This window comes from Suricata suricatta, chromosome 5 (assembly GCF_006229205.1).
Source record: "Suricata suricatta isolate VVHF042 chromosome 5, meerkat_22Aug2017_6uvM2_HiC, whole genome shotgun sequence".
NCBI lineage: Eukaryota > Metazoa > Chordata > Mammalia > Carnivora > Herpestidae > Suricata > Suricata suricatta.
Genome location: NC_043704.1, coordinates 60,709,679 through 60,725,872, shown reverse-complemented (window position 1 = coordinate 60,725,872; position 16,194 = coordinate 60,709,679). Strand labels below are relative to the sequence as shown.

Below are 16,194 nucleotides of genomic sequence, written 5' to 3'. Positions count from 1 at the left end.
TGGATGCAGGCCCAGGTGGACTGGGAAGCCTCTCCATTATCTTCTGGCCCTCTTTTATTCCCTTGTTGCTCCGTGTGGGGTTTTTTCCCCTGACATTGGAAGAGGACTGATATTTGCCTCTACTGTGGATCAGGTACATTCTGTCATTCTTACAAAACACTCCCTTTTACAGGTAAGGAATCTGCAGCCCAGTCAGGTTCAAAAACCTTTCTGAATATTTCCTTCTCAGCATGGGGAAGGTGTTGAGTATTCTTTATATGATATGACAGTCTGATAGTATTGATCTGTGAAGGTCCATCTTGTCCTCAAATGCACTCCAGTCAATGATAGATTTTCAAATTATAGAGAATGGCTCTGCGTGCTGCCTTGGGTCAGAATACACCGTGCCACCAGCAAACACCCCTGCCCCGCACCTTCCGTTCACGGGAGCCACCTACCAGCACTTCTACCAGAAAAGGCTGACACATCAGGTCCTCACAAGTGGCCATCAGCAGTGCTGCCACTTCACAGGCCCTCTCCTAAGAGGCAGCCTTACAACGAAAGAAATGCATCTTTCATCTTTTTGAAAGACAGTCTGCCTGATGGCTTCAGAGTATTTTGAAAGAATTGAAAATAGAGGCCGAGTTAGAAGAGTAAATGTGTTTTGCTGCAGAGTAGGATTCCCCTGAATCACCCATCTCACTTACCTCTTCCATTCTGAAGCCGCTCGCAGGAGATGAAAAAAATATATATAATCTTAAGTAATTCAGGAAGACCATTGGCTCATTGTACCGAGTCCGCCTTTCCTGTCCCGTGAGTTTTGGGTAATGCGTGGAGATAATTTTGGACATTTACTTCTCCTCCCTCCGGGGCACTTTTGCCGCTGAGTATAGAATTCCAGAGACACATGGGTATGGAACTTGAGCATAAAGTTCTCTTAGTAAGAGGTGCAGATCAAATGCTAACCCAGATTGTATGAAGTCCATATAAATCCCAAATCAGGGCTTTAAAATAATAAAATTTTATGATTTCTGATTCTCATATGAAGTCTTTCTTAAATCATGTTGACATCTCATCAGCAGACTCCAAAGACACCATTTAGATGGTACACTGTCTATGGAGGAAACATATGTATAGCTTGAAAAGTAACCATGCCTCAGGGTTGTAGTCCTACCAAAAGAAAAAGAAAAAGATAGTAGCAGTTGCAATCTGAACTCTCAACATTGTAGCCAAGAAAGGAATGGATATAACAATAGAAGGGGAGAGATTCGAGACAGAACATCTTAGTTAAAGGAGTCTAGACCTTCAAGAAATATGTTTGAGAAAGATTCAGAAGAAATATTAGGTAAGGTGAATCATCCCTGTTCCTTAATAACATGCTAGCAGTTAAAATTATTAAGGGCTTCTTTGGGCTAGGTGGAAGAACTCGTGAGGGCAGAAATCCTGTCTTGTTCTCTCTGCGGGATCTTGAGCACCCAGCAGAGTGCTTGGCCGTAGTAAGTGGTCAGCAAATATTTGTTGAATGAATAAATGAATGAATGAATGTGGTGTAGGAGAAAGGAGCAACAGCAAGAGTATATGGTGTTTGTGAGCATTTTTCCTATTTGTGAAAGTATAGGTATTGATTTTTTTACCGGATATTTTTTCCTTCAGCAGACCTATGAAACAAAGTGCATCACAGATACCCTCTGGTTTTTATGCTGGGAAAACAGAATCCTTTTCTGTTGGATGTAGGCTGCTACATGTTTTGATTCTAGTAACAATATGGCAAGGTTAAGGTCAACTTTGTAGTATAATCTGGTGCCTGTTTTTGATAGATATCATGAAAATAGATACTTATTTTCAAGATGCTCAAACAGATGATTAGGGGAAAGCTCCAGCAAACCTTGAAACAAGAAAAAGGAAAGGTTTTCCTACTCCCACCTCCCATCCCTGTACCATCCTGCAGAGTTTTCTGAAACCCCACACCCTCCTCCTTGTTTCACCCTTCTCCCTGGTCTAATCCTTGTCTAGGGAACACAGCCTGTGCTGTCAGTCTAGCAAGGTGACAGCTCTTGAGAAATCTGCCCCCACACAGTGCTCCCAAGCGCCTCTCACGGGACTGGCCTGATTTGATCAGCAGCAGACAGAGCTGGCCCAGGGAAACAAGAGCTTGGCTTAGAATCCCAGTGCCCTCCTACTGGAAGGGCCCTCAATGGAGTTCTTTACACCCGGCCTCCCTCAACTGGCTGGACACTAGAAGAATGTGTAGGAAAACAGACTCCTGGCTGAATGAATAGAGGGTTAAATGAATGAGAGATGAGTTCACTCCTCCACAGCCTCCACCATCCCACTTGAATAGAAAGCTAACTTTGAAGCCACTCTGTTCTCCATGGCACGACTTTGTATATCCTCAACTTTGGAATTGGAATATGGTTGCCATCTGTGGCCAGTGCATAGGACTAAGGAAGCACTGGGGTGGGTAGGAGGGGGCCAAGAGGGAAGAAAAGAGACACTTAAAATGAGCTAATGATCTCCTTTGTGTTGGAGTCTAGGTTTCAGAACTTCAGTCCTGTACTTTAAGAACAAAACACCAGTGTGTCTTAGACCACACCAGGCGCCGGTACATCAGATAAGACCTGCGCTGTGTGGTGTTCAGCCACTGAGCCTCACGAAGTTCTGAAAGTGAAATTAAAGGAGCAAACTGGGGAAACTGAAGGGAATAAAGGCGTAGGGAAAAACACAGTCAGGAGGGCTCTGCAGATTTGTGTCTTTGGGGTCATGGTAGTTCAAAAATGAATCTACTAATTAAGGAGTTGGAAGATGCTCTAAATCCCAGGGATTTAAGGATCTTTAGAAGAAATGAGATACTTCTCCATACACTCTGAGTACAGTGTGATCCTTTAGTGGAATCTCAGGGTGCAAGTGACCTGGCTATTGTGCATCGTTGCACATTTAAACAGTTGATTGAGAGTTACAGACCGCTCCACTGAGGCAGGGGCCGGTGGTCTTTTAAAAACAGAAAAAAGAAAAAAAAAGCTGTTAAGCAAAGCCAGTAAGACCAGATAACATCTCCGAAAGGCAGTGAATAGCTCACAGGGCTTTCTGGTTTCCCCAGTATTATCTGTCATGAACGGCTGGTTATGGTACAGAGCCGTATTGATCATTTATATACTGAAACGGCATGCCAGAGAGCAACAATTGACCTGAGGAGATGCACTAGAGGAAAAAATTATTACAGTAAAGTTAACTTTGCTTTTGAAAAAGGTTACTGGCTGGTGAAATACAACATTGGAAGGCAAGTATTTTTATATGTTTAGCAGTGGCTCTGTATCTCAAGTTTGAGAAATTTATAGGGTAGGAAGATGGAAATCCTTTTGGCCTGGCCAGAAAAGAATCTCATCAGAGATATATGTAGTATAAGTTTAGAAGCACTGAGCGTCCTGGACATGCACAAATCACTTTACAGAGCACAAAGTGACGGGCTAGTGGTGTGTCACCCTTGGTGCCTTAGAGTAGTTGAATCACTAAATACCTGTTGGCTGCATGAGCTCTGGCCTCCACTCCCGTCTGCTGTCAGGAACAAGACCCTCAGCTGTGACTCCGCTGCTGTTAGAATATTAGTGCTGCCCTGAAATCTAGCTGATATACGGTTTCTGTTCCTAGGAACCCTACATTCCTCCTTATTCTATTTTAGTTCTCCTACCACATCCCTGTGAGACATAAGAATCTTCATTTTACAGATGGGATAACTGGTCCACTAAATAATAAACAAATAAATAAAAATTAATTCTTTGCCTTTAAATATGAAAGGCTTCATACAGCTCAATGTAGTGTTGTTTCACATTATTTTAGGTTTCCCAAAGAAAGGACATTTTATTTTTCTCATTATTATTTTTAATTGGTTTCCTGAAAAACTGAGATAAAAACAGAATCTTAACAAATATCCCATGGAGATATTTGGTGTTCTCTTTTCTTTTAAGAATAAATTAAGACTTTCTCTGCTTCTCTCTCTCCTGGCTCTCTGCGCAGATAGTCAAAATCCCATGCCAATTTTCAAACAAATAAGAGCTCATTCTAATAGCTGGATCACAGTCCCCTCTGTTGAGGAAATGGCCTTATGAATTCATATCTGGAATGTGCAAAAGTTACTTTGGTTATAAACCTTACCAATTTTACCTGAACGTTTATAAACAGTACTGATATCTGACCTGGTTGTAAGGTCAATAAAAATTTTATGCCCAATATGTGAAAGGCCAAAGAGAAATCTAGGGTCTTTTATTCCCTCTGGTGACCTAGACTAAATAGTGCATATTTACTTATTTACTTTGTAAATGAGGACACCCAGCGGCCACCAAGTGAAAATATTCTAAACAATCTCTAACACTGTGCAAATATGTGTAACCGCTTATGACAACTGATTGATAGAGATCTCTGTGATATCTGTGAGCAAGCAGTTTAGCTTCCCTAAGTGAGGCAAGGGTGGTGGGAGTTTAGCCTGATCATTTTTATATCACATCAGAGACTGCTGGTCTCTTCACACCTGGAGTTTTAAGGCATGGCTCTGCTTTGAGCTCCACTGACTCCGGAGCCAACAGGAGGACCTAACGAGCTGTCTTTGGGGAGAAATGGAATCCAGGGGATGGCACAGTAAGGCTTTTGTTAGAAATCATAAATGACTGAGCACAGTTTGTGAGAAACTCAGTGAACACATAAAAAAACCAATTGCCTTAGACCTTAAATGTGTACTGAAAATAGAACTGTGGCTATTCCTTGATGAGAGGCAGTAGAGTAATAAAGAAGGAGGGAGAAGAGCGTTACTTGAACTTCAGAGACAGAAAGACCCCCTGGGACCACAACATGCAGGACCTCAGAGAAAAGGTGTAGCCTGAAGTTCTCACTGATATTATCAGCATGTTTGAGTTCAGTAGAAACTTGACCTAACAAACACTCAGTTAGGACCTACTCAATATAAAGAAATGTGTTGGGCAGTGTGAGAGTCCAGCAATTTGTGGCCGCAGCTGTAGTTACAACAAAGCAGGGTACTAGCCTTCAGGATGCATGGAGTTTTCTTGTAGACACAGGCGGGCAGAAGTCAAAAGAGACAAGTTTAAATTATGTAGTACATGTGTAAGAAGTCCAGATTTATTCCTCAACATTAATCTGGAAGAAACATTTCCTTATTTCTAAAGCAAAGTAAACCTGAGGCTTTTGTCGCTAAGACAGTAAGAAACTCCGTGAAGTTTCAAGGCTCCGCTCCGTTCCCCAGACTTGTACAGAGACTTAGGAAATCAAGGGAGAGGTCAAATCCTTAATCCACAGCCGTCTCAGTCATCAACATTGCTTGTCTACCCGACAAAGACTCTGGTCCATCTGACTGCTGGGCACTACTGCCGTAATTGGGTGTAGAGATGCCCCTCACTGTCATCCTTGCCCCAGATGTATTACTGCTCCTGTCAAGGCAGTGCCTTTTTATGTCCATCCTCCATAAGTGTACCAAAAAATTACCCCACCTAGAGTTTTAGTTAAGTAGAGAGCTCAAACTTCATAACACCTTCCCCATTTGACCGGTAGTTGATTATTTTTCTCCCCTGACAGGCCACCTCAGTCTAATTCCAAAGCACCCACCTCACCCACCTCACCCCAGAAAGGGCCTAGCTTAATTCTCCTTAGAGGTCTTACATCCCAAATACAAAGCCTCCATCCTGGGGCTTTGTCTTTAGGGCTTAACTTCTGATTTGGGCTGTGAAGCCACGACTTCCTAAGACAAGGGAACGTAGAACTGTGTACAAGCTTAGCCTTTCTTAATTGCCTTAGTGTTATGAAAGTTTTCTAATTCAGTAGGGAGGAAAACCCCAGAAACTAATGTTTCAATCTATTACCTCACCAACCAGTTGGAACTAAGAAAAGAGAACTTAGGATGGTCTCTGGCAATCAAAGAAGGGCTCCACAGAGAAGAAAAACTTTGAATAGGGATCTCAAGTGGTCATAAGGTCTGGTAAGTAGAGAAAGCACAATATTTCAGAACTTAGGACCAATTCAGCAGAAGAGAATTAAGAATAAATGTAATACATGCAAGAGATGGCAAAATGTCCAATTTCTTGGATTAGTTCAGAGATTTTATTCAGGGAAAATGGGAAAATAGGATCAAACCAGTGAAGTGAGATGAGATTATTAGAATGTTACAGCTTAATATCTTTTCTCCTGTGATATGTAAATAGTACTAAAATATTACATTAAAAAACATGTAAAATTTATAATAAAAATAAAATAAAAATGAAATATCTTACTCCCCATTAGAATAATTATGAAGTATGCCTTCTACTTCAATTATTTACCAATGTCTCCCAAGGTTTTGAGTTCCAACGACACTTATTTAGGATCTTCTTCATCCTGGAAGACTTACATCTTATTCTCACCTAAGGAAATCCTGTGCCTGGTTTCATAACAGATCACCTTAGGTTGGCTGTTAAGATGTAGTTTCAGCTACTTGTCTTAAACTAGCCCACATCAAATCACCTCTGTGCTTCTAACTTTACTAGTAATCCAGGAAAAGAATTACCTTTTTCTTTGGCTTTTCCTTGTTGCTTTGAGATAGAAGGCTTTTATTTTTTCAGTAAAACAATCAATCATGGCTCAAGCCCCTGCCCCTTACAGAGAAAAAAACATAGCCTCCTTCTACCAATACACAGAACTGTGCTTGAAACCCAGTTGTCACATTGGAAGTAACTTATTTTTTCCAGGAAGACATAAGCAAAGAGAACATGTGAGCATAAATCTGAAGATCTGCTTCAAAAGCAGTTTCAAAACAGTGCAGCAACAGAGGACCAAAGGAAGTTCTGTGGACTGAGAAGTTCTGTGATTATTTGAGTAAAAAACAGCTTTTCTTTTAAATGGCACTATGGGGTTCTGTTTTCTCACCAAAATTCAGATAACAGTTATCCCAAAGTCAAAAAATTAATTTCTTACCAAACTACACTTTAACACCAGTTGATATTTTCCAAAGGAATGCCATTCCTAGGAGTTATCTTGGATCTTTGAATTTGCCCAATTAAAAATGTATTTTTCCTTTAAAATAAGTACAGGATGATATAGAGATCAAAAGAAGAACAGATTAGTAAGTAAGAGGATGCTGGTTTCTACATAAACATTTTTAAAATTTATAATTTCTTTTCAAGCAGAAGAAAAGGACCGAACTTATTAACTGTACATTTGAATATAAAGATCCTTCTTTAAGGCCTATCCAAAGCCAAGTTCAAGCTGCATACTTTAACTGTGAATGTAAGTAGATCCCTTTGTTCATTTTTGTATCCCACCCACGGATGCAGCATCTCTGTGTTTTTGTTCCCCAGATTTAGTGAACAAAAGAAAAGGTTACAATAGGGCAGCAGCTAAATTTGTAAGGAAAGAGCTTTATAAAAAAAATCAAACTCCTAAAAGGTGTCTCAGAAGGTTTATGATATAAGAGGATTTAAAGGCATCAACCTCAGATTTCAATGACTTTCTTCCTTAGTCCCAGCAGGTCCTGCCTTCTCAGGAAGAAGTCATTTCATTTCAGCATCAGAATGAGGGCATAGGTGTCTTTCAGAATGTTGTCTAGAATTATAGCTGTCCGATGCCTTTGTTCCCAGAGTTAAAACTTAGCTTTCACAAGCTGTACTATAAGAGAATAAAGAAGGTGTTTGAACATTCAGTGTTTTGTTCCACTGGAATCAGATGCTCAAAGTATAGACATTCACAAAGCACGTAGCTTGATAATACCCCAAGCTGAAGTTTTAACTTATATTTAGAATTGGTTGCATAAAATTGATGTTCAGTTACTTCTTGATTGTTTGATTATATCCTCACCTCATAACTAAAGGGATTTGAGTTGGCTTAAAAGAATACTCAACACATTAGTAAATATGTAAGAAAATATACTTACATATAACTATAAAAAAAAAGTCAGTTGAAGTAAAAGAAGGAATTGACACTAAAATGAGGCCAAGGGGTATATTTGACTTAGAAAAAGCATACCATGAGGTCCCATATAGTTCTAAATTTGACTAAATTTTGATTCTGAGCTCCAGGTATGATTTTCACAGGGTCCACAAAGATAAACATAGAACCAGCTTTTCCTGGGCACTGAGGTCTGGGAGAAGTTGATTGATGAATGTGTGTTTCAAATATCAAAGGTCCTTATGGATGAATTTCTTTCACTGTTTTAGATTTTAGATTATCTGTGGCCTTATGGATCCAATTCTAGGAGGGTTTTCTCAGTAAATGTTTCACTCATGAATTGGTGAATACTCAGGTGACCCCCAAAACAACTCAATCCATTAGTCAGTTAGTTGTATTTCCAATGTTAGATGCATAATCAGGTATTTCTCAGTCTCCTCTTGGAAGTAACAACAGACTGAATGTGGCATCAGGCAAGCCAAAGACCTGGGCTGTCTGAGAGAGACTGTGAGAGTCCCCAGAGCCAAGTAGAAAGGCTTCCCTGGAACTTTTCCTTTGGCCGATATCAGTCTCTCTCTAGCCTTCAGACAAAGCATGAAGCTCTTGCTTTTTGGTAGAGTGAAGAGAAGGGAAGGACAGCAGGAATGAAGGCTCAGCTCAGGTTTGGGAATGGACCACATGAGTTCCTAGTTCACAGTTTTGCCCCCTTGTTCCCCATACTGGAAGCTTAGGAAAACTTAAGGGTGTAGCAGAAGCAAAAAAGGAGGAGGGAGGAAGAGAAGGAAGGGAGAGGCAGGGAGAGAGGGAGGGAGGGAGGGAGAGGGAAGGAGAGACGGTGGAAGGGAAGAAGGGAGGAAGGGGGGAAAGGAAGATAGGGCCAGGAAGAAAGAGAAAAAGAAAAGCTGCCTGCCTGTTCGAAGTACCACAGGACTTTCGGGGGAACCCTACCTTGTTGGCTAGATTGGAAGTACACATTAATATTTTTTTAAAGCACATAATCAATTTGTACATGTTTTTTATTCTATTTATACCACAGTATCTCAATTTTAATAGCCAAAAAACATTAAAAGATATTTCCTAGTTCTTCTCTGCATTTGTGTTAACTGTCAAAGGGGATCCACTCCGATAAAAACCTCTAGTTGGCTTCACCAATTGTCAAACTTTATAGCTCTGTTATATTCCTCCAGATCTCAGCTAGTGTTAGTACTTTATCATCTATATTTCTGTTCTCTTTTCCCCCCTCTTCCATTTCAATCCTATTTTTAGTTTTAAATCATTCTCTTCAGAAAGGTAAGTGCTGTCACTTCGGCAAAGACTGTGGAGTTGACCACATAAAAGAGCATCCACTCAACCTAAATAAATGGGAAATATCAGCCTGCAGGCCGGCTACATCAGATGCAGTTATGAAGGTGGCATCCACTGCAGAGGCTCTGATTACTGAAAGTAGTTAAGGGCAGCCTAAGGAGAGATACTTGATTCTCATTTCATGGGTCTTAATTTTGGGGGTGGGGGACACAGACCTCTTTGAGGTTCTAATGAAAGACATTGACCTTATCCCTATGAAAGTAGAAACATCCCCAAACATGATAATATGTGGATACACCTAAAGCCCATGCATTCACTTCCTAAAGACTTTGCAATACTTAAACTGTGCTCCAGAATGAATGAAAATTCATTATACGTATGTATGAAAGTTCAAGGAATATGAAAAACAGATCCAGCTATGGTACTGAGATCATAAATAGAATGGTGTTGTAAACACTTTAAGCAAGTTAGTAATTTGACCATCTCTATGAATGTTCCCAACATTCATAGGTGGTGTATTCCTAAAAATAGTTTGAAAGTCTAATTTCTGAAAGTTGAACAATTGTTTATGCTTTATGAGAACAATTCTGTTACCAATGGTAAAAAAGAAAAGAAGAAGAAAAAGAGAATATCCTCTAATGGTTCCTATACCTTGGGCGTAGACAATTGGGAAGGTAGAAAACAATTTTCATGGGGAGACAGACCAAAGCACCACCTTGAACCCAGGAGTGGGTGCATAAAGCAGTGCAGCTCTCCTTCCCAAACATGGGTGACCCTCCCACGGTCCACCTCCAGAGGCAGTGACAGCTGGGATATGCTAGGTGTATGGAGCCAGCATTAAGAGAAAGAAGTCTTGTTCTGCCTGCCACCTTCCGCTCCCCAGTACTCCCAGCCACCCTCCAAATGATGTTGACAGACTGGGTCCCATGACCCAGAGTCCTTCCCACAGGACCAGCCAAGAGGGCAGGATAGAAAGCAGACATGAGCCAGTAGGAGGTGAAAGCAGAGTTTATTGAAGGTAGAGAGAACAGGTACAGAGTGTCTGGGAGACTCACAAAGGAAAGGAGAGAGTCTCATCTTTGCTTGGGGTCTGGGGATTTTTTATTGACGATTGTGGTTTGGTGCACATGTCCTCTCAGTCATCCAGGAACTGGTCAGAACAAAGACAGAGTGGAGGTGTCCATCATAAGTCACTTATTTCCTGAACCAGAGGGTCTTGGTGTCAAGATGTCTAGCGCCAGAGGTCTGGAATATGCACATGATAGCCTCGCCTGGTCAGTCCTTAGATGTTATCTGCTGTGCTGGAAGACTCCAAAGAGATCATGAACTCCTTGTCCCTTAGAAAGGAAGACATACATTAAGACACCTGTAGGGCAGGGATGCAGGTCCTAGCAGAATAGAAGCAGGAAAGGAACAAAAGGCAGGTTTTTATGGATTCCTTCAGTTTCCCTGTCTCACAAAGATTGTAAAGATACCCCTGAGATAGAAAGGTGTCAGGGCATCTGCTTTGGATGGTGAAGGCCGGGAGCAAGCAACCTCTGTCCTCCTCAGGCTCCGCAGCTCCTCCCCACCCCGGCACATACGTGAAGTCCACATATCCGAGGTTTTGGCCCTGGCAGGGGCAACAGATGTAAATTTGTGGAGCAAGGGACCTGAGTGACCACATGCATCCCTGTTTTATCAGGAGAAGAATGGGTGTTTCCTAGTATGACCAACTTAGTAAGTAGCACCAACACACAATAGCTTAGGGTCACCACTAATCGCCTGATATATGAAAGAGAAACCTCAACACAGTAAAAGTATCAAGGCGCAAAGTGGCAAAGAGTGCGATATAAACGCCTGGGCTGTGGAGCTCTGGCCACCCTAGCCCTATCTTGTGAGCTGACCCACTTACCTCATGTGAGCCTGCTGGCCCAGATTGAAAGCTCAAGGGCTTTTCGGCCCTGCCATTTGACTTAGACGTGTTGACTTGACCGAAATTCATGTTGGTTTTAATTTGAGAGCTGGTGTTTCCTCCCAAATCACAGAGACTTAAAATTCCCATCTCCCTCTATAGCACCTCACCCTTGCGCTGGTCTGATTTTATATATTCGGGGCTGAGAAAGGACTGGATTTCACACCTAATTAAAGGAGATTGTATTGCCTGCTGTTTCCTTTCTTGTTCATTTTCCCTTGTGCACAAGCAGCTTTTTATTCTCATGCTAAGTCCCGTCCCCGGACACCCGCAGTTTAAGAGACAGGCAGGAGCCGGGTTCCTACAAGGCAGAGCCAGGCCTCCATCACCTCTTTCACCACAGCCGATTTTCCCTTCAGTGCTCACCCCGCTTCGGCCTCATCCGCATTGTGCTGGCTCACAGAACAGTCATTCAGAATACGTGACCACTTTCCGTGGTAGCATGCCTTATGTGCTTCTAGTGAATGCCATCTCGGGCTGACTCTATATTTTTACTCTAGTGGAAAGGAGGTCAGTTATTATTTTTAAACACAGAGAGAACCATTTTTATCAACTCTTCATTTTACCCCCTCAGTTCTATGTTCACACCATCGTGGGGTATTTTTTTGGGTGAGGTAGTGTCCCCAAATATACATAATCTTTGTAAAGTTGTATGGTTTTGGAGAGTTGAGAGGGTGGTTGGTGGGGTTGTTTTTTTTTTTTTTTTTTTGAATAGCCCAAATGCCTATTCACTGCCAATCTAGGAAAGAATGGAGTTAGCATTTTCACACCATTCCTTCCTATACAGTCCCTGAATAACCATCTAATCAAGATTTGTTTTCAATGAGGAACAAATCTTCTACAGTAGACTATTTCAGATTTATTCCATTGGAATCTATACATTAATGCCCATTGGATGAAAGGACCTGCTTCACAAAAGCCTGGACATTGCCTTGCTGTGGCAGAAACTTTTTCCCACTGTATTAGTGTTAAATATAAAAGAAAGCCTGGGAAAGAATTGCTTTAGCATTGTGTGCGGGAGGAACCAGGCGCGCTTGAATGGAGAGGCAGGGTCCCCCATAGCATCTGTACCCGTATCAGCAAAGCCCATTCAGCCTTTCATGGCTGCTTACTGCAGTGAGGGACCAGTGCACTCAGGGAGATGTTTAAAAATTGTGTCTACAAAAACCCAAGTAGGCTTGACGGGTCAGGTTGTACATGCGTGCAGGTTGGAGTTTGTCTCTATGGTCTTTAACGAAGTTGGTGACATTACTGCAGTAACTATAATTCAGATTATTTAATGTTTTTTGTGTGTATGTGTGATTATCTCCATAGGGTTACCTGGTTGTTTAGATAGACTCGACCAGTTCAGTCAAGCAGTTTGAATTTTTCTCATGAGCTTGTGAGTGTGTGTGTGTGTGTGTGTGTGTGTGTGTGCACGTGTGCAATATGATGACAGCTTTTGGCGTTGGCCATTTCCCTTTGTAAAGCAACCTTCATCATCATTTTCAGTGTTTTTATCTTTTCTTCTATGTCCTGAGAATTAGGGTGGCGTTAGATCTTTACACAATCCAATTTTCATTCTTCAGTGATCCAGTGGTATACGGTGAGAAAAACATCAAGGGGTGTGAGTTCTAATCCTAACCCTGCCCCTTACTAGCTGTGTAGAACCTAGGCTAAGTCATTTAAACACTTTGATAGCCTCAACTTTTTTGTGCATCGAATTGTAGTAATAGGATTTGGCCTGAAAACATATAGGATGGTTTTAAGAAAAGACTAAAATATTGTATGTGAAAAAGTTTTGTACACTATGAAATTCTACACGGATATTAATTATTATGATACTTGCGGTAGAGTTTCTTCCCAGAATTAATCAGAAAGAAGATGCTTCCGAGGGGCACCTAGATGGCTCAGTCAGTTAAGTGTCCAACTTCAGCTCAGGTCATGATCTCATGGTTCGTGTGTTCAAGCCCCACGTCAGGCTCTGTGCTGACAGCTCGAGCCTGGAACCTGCTTCGGATTCTGTGTCTCCCTCTCTCTCTGTCCCTTCCCTACTCATGCTCCGTTTCTCTCTGTCTCAATAATAAATATTTAAAAAAATGTTTAAAAAGAAAGAAAGAAAGAAGATACTTCCTCATCGTAAATGGCAAATCTAGTGATATCTCTGTGCCTGGTGCTATGAGCAAATGTGTGTTTAAAGAATATTTTCACCTGTGTGGAAAATAGCTTTTTAATAAATCCATCCTACTAGAGATGGTGATTTTATCAGAGACTGAGCCAGTCTTAGTGCTCACTGTTTTAGTTAAATAAAAAGACCTTAGTGATAGTAAAATTGTATGTAGAAAACTCTACATTTTGGGGCACCTGAGTTGGTTGAGCATCTGACTTCGGCTCAGGCCATAATCTCATGGATCTCACTGCTGTCAGCACAGAGCCTGCTTCAGATGCTCTATCCCCCTCTGTCTGCCCCTCTCCCCTGACTCTCTCTCAAAAATAAACATTTTTTAAATTTTCTTTTGTTTATTTTTGAGACAGAGAGTGACAGAACATGAGTGGGGGAGGGACAGAGAGAGAGAAGGAGACACAGAATCTGAAACGGGCTCCAGGCTCTGAGCTGCCAGCACAGAACCTGACACGGGGCTTGAACTCATGGACTGCGAGATCATGACCTGAGCTGAAGTCAGACATTTAGCTGACTGAACCACCCAGGTGCCCCAAAAATAAACATTTTAAAAGTATATTAAAACAAAGAAAAACTTTACTACATTTTAGTGTGAGGACAGGTGTTTTATCTCTTGCATTGTTCCATTTATAAACTTAAAAAAAATGTCCTTAAGTTAGATTACTCTGTTAGAAACTATGTTGAAGTCCCAAGGCCTAGAAACATGAACATCATGCTAATTTATGGGTAGGTATAGAAGTAATTGGAGGACATACTGGACAAACCTTTTTATACGGCTTTACAGTGGACCCATGGACACCTAAGGGCCAGACTTCATTTGGGGCAAAGCATGGTAAAGCAGGTAAGAGTGTGAATTCTAGAGCCAGACCACCTGGGTTCAAATGCTAGCTCTGTCACCAATTGCCTAAGTGACCTTCAGCGAGTTTCTTGATTTCTCTGGCCTCAGTTTTCCCATTTGAGAAATGAAGATAATAATACTATCTACGTGATAGGGGTTGCTGTGATGATTCAGTGAAATGATATGGTAATACATGGTAAGCTTTTAAAAAAGGAATGTTTGCTCTTGTTGTTATCATGCTCTGTGTGTGTGGAGGCCTCAGCAAGGTCTTACAATTTGGTCTGCTGACTGATTTCCTAAACATTTCTTCCTGGGTTATTGGGGTCTTCCCCTGGGACTATATTTTGTATTAGCACAGTTATAGAGGATTCACCATGATTTTTGAATCTGGCAAAGAAAATTTGTTTTACAACAATGAAAAAATAGTAACTGTAGCCCAATGCAATATTTTAGGCACATAATAGACCAAATGGAAGCCATAGCAAGAAGGAATTCTCTTACGTAAAAACCACTGCAAATCATATCACTGGGAAGTGAACATAGAGCCTCTGGGCATTTATTAAGTTAACTGGTTATATGTGAGGCTGACGAAATGTGAAAATGGGAACAAAGGAAATAAATGAGCACATAAAGGGATGCAGTTACACCAACTGAGCTCAAACAGCACGAGGAGATTGAGTGAAGCAAGGTAGAGCTGGTTGAGCTCAGACTTTCCTGAATGAGTCCTCTTTCCTAAGGCAAAGGAGAAAGAACCAAAGGAGGTAGGCACTCCTCCCATCTGCAGGTCATTACCTCTGGGAGTGACTTCGCATAAGACACAGGGATCCGGGTCACAGGCCAACAATCTGTGCTTGAGTGGCGGCGAAAGCCTACTCACCTGGCCTCTCAAGCTGAGTGTTCAGTTGTAAAGGTGAGAACGGGGAAAAGAAATGAAAGATAGTTCAGAGAGGGATTCTTTAGAGCCATTTGAGAAGTGAAGTAGAAAAACAGGAAAGCCCTAAGACTTAGTGTAACAGCCACCCATTTTATTTCTCAGTCTGTGATCCAGATGTTACCAACATTATCCCTTCTCTGCAGAGCCTGGGGAATAACCAATGGGTCAGGCTATCCACAGCCTCCCCATAGTTCACTGTTTCCTTCCCATGGGGAGCTGTAGCAAGTGCATAGAGCCCTCTGTTGCCTTGGATGATCGTACATCCCATTCCTGCTCTACTCCTGCTGTCCTCACCTAATAATTAACAGTGCTCCCTTGCACCCTCAGAAGTCCCAGTTTATACACTAAATAAGAGCACCTAGTATACTACAGTCTCCCAGGTCAGTGCTGCCATCTCTGACTTTTTTAACATTCCTTCTTCATTAAGCTTCAGGAAATTCAGAAAACCATCCATATCACATACGACCAACTTAGAAAGTTCTCAAACAGGTTGTCAGAGACGACAAGAATGTGTACGTGAAGAAAACAGTGGGTGGGCACCCCTTTAGCCAGCAGATTGCATGCCATAGCCTGTCCCTCAGCTGGAAAACATGGCAGGAGCTGCTTGGTGGATAACTTAGTCTGGATTGAATTTTCCAAGAGTTTTTGCACACATGGTGTGGATTCGGAAATATACATATAAATGAATAGGAAAGGAGTTTTTTAACAATGAATATTGTTTCTGTCTATGAATAAAATCAAGAACTTTGATAAACTGGGGGAAATGTAAGCTTTCCCAAAGGACCTCATCTTAGACCTGTCTAAAGTGGAGGTAGAGAGTTCCATGAGAACCAATCTTCCATTTTGTCTCAGGTTTTATTTGTTGAAGTTGTAGAAGGAGCAGGCAAATGACCCATCTGTTTATTTGGCTGCTCTACTTCAACTGACAGCCCTGGCTGAAGTTCTAGGGCATTAACAGGGATTCAGTACCCAAAATAGCTGGGTATTGTTGGGACCAAATTAAAGAAAGGCATTATTCTCATAGGCCATCATGCCTCAGCCTGACCCCTGTGCAAAGCATGTCCAACTCGCCACAGAGCCCGCTTGCATCTGGAGGTGGGGGTAGG

At 41.6% G+C, this 16,194-nt stretch overlaps 1 protein-coding gene across 4 annotated transcripts in view; it reads left to right on the top strand.

Moving 5' to 3' along the window:
- The window catches only part of ZBTB20 (zinc finger and BTB domain containing 20), a 117,032-nt gene that overhangs the window by 87,273 nt on the left and 13,565 nt on the right, over window positions 1-16,194 (top strand). The window contains exon 1 of one of the 4 annotated variants that reach the window (XM_029939340.1): window positions 14,837-14,915. The exons of 2 other annotated variants lie outside the window; for them this stretch is intronic. The gene's annotated coding sequence lies outside the window, so the exon portion shown is untranslated. Of the gene's footprint in view, window positions 1-14,836; window positions 14,916-15,456; window positions 15,469-16,194 lie in introns of those variants that run through there. One more of the 4 variants, XM_029939341.1, reaches the window with a different exon arrangement.